This window comes from Phyllobates terribilis, unplaced genomic scaffold (genome assembly GCF_046119375.1).
Source record: "Phyllobates terribilis strain yellow unplaced genomic scaffold, ASM4611937v1 Scaffold_31__1_contigs__length_13893835, whole genome shotgun sequence".
Lineage (NCBI taxonomy): Eukaryota > Metazoa > Chordata > Amphibia > Anura > Dendrobatidae > Phyllobates > Phyllobates terribilis.
This window is the reverse complement of record NW_027362791.1, coordinates 8612423-8620808: the sequence shown is the minus strand read 5'-3', so window position 1 is coordinate 8620808 and position 8386 is coordinate 8612423.

Here is an 8386-nt window from a genome sequence, read left to right as displayed (position 1 = left end):
TGTGAAAATATCCACTAAATGAGGGAATAAAATGTGTGAGGGTACCCCAGGAGAGTTCCAAATGTGTGTGGGTAGAATATATATCCCACGGGTGTAAAATTGAAAAAAGTTGAAAAAAATTTTTTTTTGGACTTAGTCATTTTTCCGGCGTTCATCAGACTTTCAGATAGGGGAAATGTCAGTGAGCGTTCCGATTTCAGTTCCAGAGCGATTCGCCCAATGAGTCCTTGATACTTAGTCGTTTTCAGACAATTTTTTTATGGATTTTTGAAAATTTCACTTTTTTGTGAAAATATTCACTAAATGAGGGAATAATATGTGTGAGGGTACCCCAGGAGAGTTCCAAATGTGTTTGTTTAGAATATATATCCCACGGGGTAAAATTGAAAAAAGTTTAAAAAAATTTTTTCTTGGACTTAGTCATTTTTCCGGCGTTTATCAGACTTTCAGATAGGGGAAATGTCAGTGAGCATTCCGATTTCAGTTCCAGAGCGATTCGCCCAATGATTCTTTGATATTTAGTCGTTTTCAGCCAATATTTTGGATTTTTGAAAATTTCACGTTTTTGTGAAAATATCCACTAAATGAGGGAATAATATGTGTGAGGGTACCCCAGGAGAGTTCCAAATGTGTGTGTTTAGAATATATATCCCACGGGGTAAAATTAAAAAAGTTTAAAAAAAAAATTTCTTGGACTTAGTCATTTTTCCGGCGTGTATCAGACTTTCAGATAGGGGAAATGTCAGTGAGCATTCCGATTTCAGTTCCAGAGCGATTCGCCCAATGAGTCCTTGATATTTAGTCGTTTTCAGCTAATATTTTGGATTTTTGAAAATTTCACTTTTTTGTGAAAATATCCACTAAATGAGGGAATAATATGTGTGAGGGTACCCCAGGAGAGTTCCAAATGTGTGTGGGTAGAATATATATCCCACAGGGGTAAAATTGAAAAAAGTTGAAAATTTTTTTTTTGGACTTAGTTATTTTTCCAGCGTTTATCAGACTTTCAGATAGGGGAAATGTTAGTGAGCGTTCCGATTTCAGTTCCAGAGCGATTCGCCCAATGAGTCCTTGATATTTAGTCGTTTTCAGCCAATTTTCTGGATTTTTGAAAATTTCACTTTATTGTGAAAATATCCCCTAAATGAGGGAATAATATGTGTGAGGGTACCCCAGGAGAGTTCCAAATGTGTGTGGGTAGAATATATTTCCCACGGGGGTAAAATTGAAAAAAGTTTAAGAAAAATTTTTCTTAAACTTAGTCATTTTTCCGGCGTTTATCAGACTTTCAGATAGGGGAAATGTCAGTGAGCGTTCCGATTTCAGTTCCAGAGCGATTCGCCCAATGAGTCCTTGATATTTAGTCGTTTTCAGCCAATTTTCTGGATTTTTGAAAATTTCACTTTTTTGTGAAAATATCCACTAAATGAGGGAATAAAATGTGTGAGGGTACCCCAGGAGAGTTCCAAATGTGTGTGGGTAGAATATATATCCCACGGGTGTAAAATTGAAAAAAGTTGAAAAAAATTTTTTTTTGGACTTAGTCATTTTTTTGGCGTTCATCAGACTTTCAGATAGGGGAAATGTCAGTGAGCGTTCCGATTTCAGTTCCAGAGCGATTCGCCCAATGAGTCCTTGATATTTAGTCGTTTTCAGTCAATTTTCTGGATTTTTGAAAATTTCACTTTTTTGTGAAAATATCCACTAAATGAGGGAATAATATGTGTGAGGGTACTCCAGGAGAGTTCCAAATGTGTGTGTTTAGAATATTTATCCCACGGGGTAAAATTGAAAAAAGTTTAAAAAATTTTTTTCTTGGACTTAGTCATTTTTCCGGCGTTTATCAGACTTTCAGATAGGGGAAATGTTAGTGAGCGTTCCGATTTCAGTTCCAGAGCGATTCGCCCAATGAGTCCTTGATATTTAGTCGTTTTCAGCCAATTTTTTTATGGATTTTTGAAAATTTCACTTTTTTGTGAAAATATTCACTAAATGAGGGAATAATATGTGTGAGGGTACCCCAGGAGAGTTCCAAATGTGTGTGTTTAGAATATATATCCCACGGGGTAAAATTGAAAAAAGTTTAAAAAAAATTTTTCTTGGACTTAGTCATTTTTCCGGCGTTTATCAGACTTTCAGATAGGGGAAATGTCAGTGAGCATTCCGATTTCAGTTCCAGAGCGATTCGCCCAATGATTCTTTGATATTTAGTCGTTTTCAGCCAATATTTTGGATTTTTGAAAATTTCACGTTTTTGTGAAAATATCCACTAAATGAGGGAATAATATGTGTGAGGGTACCCCAGGAGAGTTCCAAATGTGTGTGTTTAGAATATATATCCCACGGGGTAAAATTAAAAAAGTTTAAAAAAAAAATTTCTTGGACTTAGTCATTTTTCCGGCGTTTATCAGACTTTCAGATAGGGGAAATGTCAGTGAGCATTCCGATTTCAGTTCCAGAGCGAATCGCCCAATGAGTCCTTGATATTTAGCCGTTTTCAGCTAATATTTTGGATTTTTGAAAATTTCACTTTTTTGTGAAAATATCCACTAAATGAGGGAATAATATGTGTGAAGGTACCCCAGGAGAGTTCCAAATGTGTGTGGGTAGAATATATATCCCACAGGGGTAAAATTGAAAAAAGTTGAAAATTTTTTTTTGGGACTTAGTTATTTTTCCGGCGTTTATCAGACTTTCAGATAGGGGAAATGTTAGTGAGCGTTCCGATTTCAGTTCCAGAGCGATTCGCCCAATGAGTCCTTGATATTTGGTCGTTTTCAGCCAATTTTCTGGATTTTTGAAAATTTCACTTTATTGTGAAAATATCCCCTAAATGAGGGAATAATATGTGTGAGGGTACCCCAGGAGAGTTCCAAATGTGTGTGGGTAGAATATATATCCCACGGGTGTAAAATTGAAAAAAGTTGAAAAAATTTTTTTTTTGGACTTAGTCATTTTTCCGGCGTTCATCAGACTTTCAGATAGGGGAAATGTCAGTGAGCGTTCCGATTTCAGTTCCAGAGCGATTCGCCCAATGAGTCCTTGATATTTAGTCGTTTTCAGCCAATTTTTTTATGGATTTTTGAAAATTTCACTTTTTTGTGAAAATATTCACTAAATGAGGGAATAATATGTGTGAGGGTACCCCAGGAGAGTTCCAAATGTGTGTCGGTAGAATATATATCCCACCGGGGTAAAATTGAAAAAAGTTTAAAAATTTTTTTTCTTGGACTTATTCATTTTTCCGGCGTTTATCAGACTTTCAGATAGGGGAAATGTCAGTGAGCATTCCGATTTCAGTTCCAGAGCGATTCGCCCAATGATTCCTCGATATTTAGTCGTTTTCAGCCAATATTTTGGATTTTTGAAAATTTCACTTTTTTGTGAAAAGATCCACTAAATGAGGGAATAATATGTGTGAGGGTACCCCAGGAGAGTTCCAAATGTGTGTGGGTAGAATATATATCCCACGGGTGTAAAATTGAAAAAAGTTGAAAAAAATTTTTTTTTGGACTTAGTCATTTTTCCGGCGTTTATCAGACTTTCAGATAGGGGAAATGTCAGTGAGCGTTCCGATTTCAGTTCCAGAGCGATTCGCCCAATGAGTCCTTGATATTTAGTCGTTTTCAGCCAATTTTCTGGATTTTTGAAAATTTCACTTTTTTGTGAAAATATTCACTAAATGAGGGAATAATATGTGTGAGGGTACCCCAGGAGAGTTCCAAATTTGTGTGTTTAGAATATATATCCCACGGGGTAAAATTGAAAAAAGTTTAAAAAAATAAATTCTTGGACTTAGTCATTTTTCCGGCGTTTATCAGACTTTCAGATAGGGGAAATGTCAGTGAGCATTCCAATTTCAGTTCCAGAGCGATTCGCCCAATGATTCCATGATATTTAGTCGTTTTCAGCTAATATTTTGGATTTTTGAAAATTTCACTTTTTTGTGAAAATATCCACTAAATGAGGGAATAATATGTGTGAGGGTACCCCAGGAGAGTTCCAAATGTGTGTGGGTAGAATATATTTCCCACGGGGGTAAAATTGAAAAAAGTTTAAGAAAAATTTTTCTTAAACTTAGTCATTTTTCCGGCGTTTATCAGACTTTCAGATAGGGGAAATGTCAGTGAGCATTCCGATTTCAGTTCCAGAGCGATTCGCCCAATGATTCTTTGATATTTAGTCGTTTTCAGCCAATATTTTGGATTTTTGAAAATTTCACGTTTTTGTGAAAATATCCACTAAATGAGGGAATAATATGTGTGAGGGTACCCCAGGAGAGTTCCAAATGTGTGTGTTTAGAATATATATCCCACGGGGTAAAATTAAAAAAGTTTAAAAAAAAAATTTCTTGGACTTAGTCATTTTTCCGGCGTTTATCAGACTTTCAGATAGGGGAAATGTCAGTGAGCATTCCGATTTCAGTTCCAGAGCGATTCGCCCAATGAGTCCTTGATATTTAGTCGTTTTCAGCTAATATTTTGGATTTTTGAAAATTTCACTTTTTTGTGAAAATATCCACTAAATGAGGGAATAATATGTGTGAGGGTACCCCAGGAGAGTTCCAAATGTGTGTGGGTAGAATATATATCCCACAGGGGTAAAATTGAAAAAAGTTGAAAATTTTTTTTTGGGACTTAGTTATTTTTCCGGCGTTTATCAGACTTTCAGATAGGGGAAATGTTAGTGAGCGTTCCGATTTCAGTTCCAGAGCGATTCGCCCAATGAGTCCTTGATATTTAGTCGTTTTCAGCCAATTTTCTGGATTTTTGAAAATTTCACTTTATTGTGAAAATATCCCCTAAATGAGGGAATAATATGTGTGAGGGTACCCCAGGAGAGTTCCAAATGTGTGTGGGTAGAATATATATCCCACCGGGGTAAAATTGAAAAAAGTTTAAAAAAGAATTTTCTTGGACTTAGTCATTTTTCCGGCGTTTATCAGACTTTCAGATAGGGGAAATGTCAGTGAGCATTCCGATTTCAGTTCCAGAGCGATTCGCCCAATGAGTCCTTGATATTTAGTCGTTTTCAGCCAATTTTCTGGATTTTTGAAAATTTCACTTTTTTGTGAAAATATCCACTAAATGAGGGAATAATATGTGTGAGGGTACTCCAGGAGAGTTCCAAATGTGTTTGTTTAGAATATATATCCCACGGGGTAAAATTGAAAAAAGTTTAAAAAAATTTTTTCTTGGACTTAGTCATTTTTCCGGCGTTTATCAGACTTTCAGATAGGGGAAATGTCAGTGAGCATTCCGATTTCAGTTCCAGAGCGATTCGCCCAATGAGTCCTTGATATTTAGTCGTTTTCAGCTAATATTTAGGATTTTTGAAAATTTCACTTTTTTGTGAAAATATCCACTAAATGAGGGAATAATATGTGTGAGGGTACCCCAGGAGAGTTCCAAATGTGTGTGGGTAGAATATATATCCCACGGGGGTAAAATTGAAAAAAGTTGAAAATTTTTTTTTTGGGACTTAGTTATTTTTCCGGCGTTTATCAGACTTTCAGATAGGGGCAATGTTAGTGAGCGTTCCGATTTCAGTTCCAGAGCGATTCGCCCAATGAGTCCTTGATATTTAGTCGTTTTCAGCCAATTTTCTGGATTTTTGAAAATTTAACTTTATTGTGAAAATATCCACTAAATGAGGGAATAATATGTGTGAGGGTACCCCAGGAGAGTTCCAAATGTGTGTCGGTAGAATATATATCCCACCGGGGTAAAATTGAAAAAAGTTTAAAAAAATTTTTTCTTGGACTTATTCATTTTTCCGGCGTTTATCAGACTTTCAGATAGGGGAAATGTCAGTGAGCGTTCCGATTTCAGTTCCAGAGCGATTCGCCCAATGAGTCCTTGATATTTAGTCGTTTTCAGCCAATTTTTTTATGGATTTTTGAAAATTTCACTTTTTTGTGAAAATATTCACTAAATGAGGGAATAATATGTGTGAGGGTACCCCAGGAGAGTTCCAAATGTGTGTGTTTAGAATATATATCCCACGGGGTAAAATTGAAAAAAGTTTAAAAAAATTTTTTCTTGGACTTTGTCATTTTTCCGGCATTTATCAGACTTTCAGATAGGGGAAATGTCAGTGAGCATTCCGATTTCAGTTCCAGAGCGATTCGCCCAATGATTCTTTGATATTTAGTCGTTTTCAGCCAATATTTTGGATTTTTGAAAATTTCACGTTTTTGTGAAAATATCCACTAAATGAGGGAATAATATGTGTGAGGGTACCCCAGGAGAGTTCCAAATGTGTGTGTTTAGAATATATATCCCACGGGGTAAAATTAAAAAAGTTTAAAAAAAAAATTTCTTGGACTTAGTCATTTTTCCGGCGTTTATCAGACTTTCAGATAGGGGAAATGTCAGTGAGCATTCCGATTTCAGTTCCAGAGCGATTCGCCCAATGAGTCCTTGATATTTAGTCGTTTTCAGCTAATATTTTGGATTTTTGAAAATTTCACTTTTTTGTGAAAATATCCACTAAATGAGGGAATAATATGTGTGAGGGTACCCCAGGAGAGTTCCAAATGTGTGTGGGTAGAATATATACCCACAGGGGTAAAATTGAAAAAAGTTGAACATTTTTTTTTGGGACTTAGTTATTTTTCCGGCGTTTATCAGACTTTCAGATAGGGGAAATGTTAGTGAGCGTTCCGATTTCAGTTCCAGAGCGATTCGCCCAATGAGTCCTTGATATTTAGTCGTTTTCAGCCAATTTTCTGGATTTTTGAAAATTTCACTTTATTGTGAAAATATCCCCTAAATGAGGGAATAATATGTGTGAGGGTACCCCAGGAGAGTTCCAAATGTGTGTGGGTAGAATATATATCCCACCGGGGTAAAATTGAAAAAAGTTTAAAAAAGAATTTTCTTGGACTTAGTCATTTTTCCGGCGTTTATCAGACTTTCAAATAGGGGAAATGTCAGTGAGCATTCCGATTTTAGTTCCAGAGCGATTCGCCCAATGAGTCCTTGATATTTAGTCGTTTTCAGCCAATTTTCTGGATTTTTGAAAATTTCACTTTTTTGTGAAAATATCCACTAAATGAGGGAATAATATGTGTGAGGGTACTCCAGGAGAGTTCCAAATGTGTTTGTTTAGAATATATATCCCACGGGGTAAAATTGAAAAAAGTTTAAAAAATTTTTTTCTTGGACTTAGTCATTTTTCCGGCGTTTATCAGACTTTCAGATAGGGGAAATGTCAGTGAGCATTCCGATTTCAGTTCCAGAGCGATTCGCCCAATGAGTCCTTGATATTTAGTCGTTTTCAGCTAATATTTAGGATTTTTGAAAATTTAACTTTTTTGTGAAAATATCCACTAAATGAGGGAATAATATGTGTGAGGGTACCCCAGGAGAGTTCCAAATGTGTGTGGGTAAAATATATATCCCACGGGGGTAAAATTGAAAAAAGTTGAAAATTTTTTTTTTGGGACTTAGTTATTTTTCCGGCGTTTATCAGACTTTCAGATAGGGGAAATGTTAGTGAGCGTTCCGATTTCAGTTCCAGAGCGATTCGCCCAATGAGTCCTTGATATTTAGTCGTTTTCAGCCAATTTTCTGGATTTTTGAAAATTTAACTTTATTGTGAAAATATCCACTAAATGAGGGAATAATATGTGTGAGGGTACCCCAGGAGAGTTCCAAATGTGTGTCGGTAGAATATATATCCCAACGGGGTAAAATTGAAAAAAGTTTAAAAAATTTTTTTCTTGGACTTATTCATTTTTCCGGCGTTTATCAGACTTTCAGATAGGGGAAATGTCAGTGAGCATTCCGATTTCAGTTCCAGAGCGATTCGCCCAATGAGTCCTTGATATTTAGTCGTTTTCTGCCAATTTTCTGGATTTTTGAAAATTTCACTTTTTTGTGAAAATATCCACTAAATGAGGGAATAATATGTGTGAGGGTACCCCAGGAGAGTTCCAAATGTGTGTGTTTAGAATATATATCCCACGGGGTAAAATTGAAAAAAGTTTAAGAAAATTTTTTCTTAGACTTAGTCATTTTTCCGGTGTTTATCAGACTTTCAGATAGGGGAAATGTCAGTGAGCGTTCCGATTTCAGTTCCAGAGCGATTCGCCCAATGAGTCCTTGATATTTAGTCGTTTTCAGCTAATATTTTGGATTTTTGAAAATTTCACTTTTTTGTGAAAATATCCACTAAATGAGGGAATAATATGTGTGAGGGTACCCCAGGAGAGTTCCAAATGTGTGTGGGTAGAATATATATCCCACGGGTGTAAAATTGAAAAAAGTTGAAAAAATTTTTTTTTTGGACTTAGTCATTTTTCCGGCGTTTATCAGACTTTCAGATAGGGGAAATGTCAGTGAGCGTTCCGATTTCAGTTCCAGAGCGATTCGCCCAATGA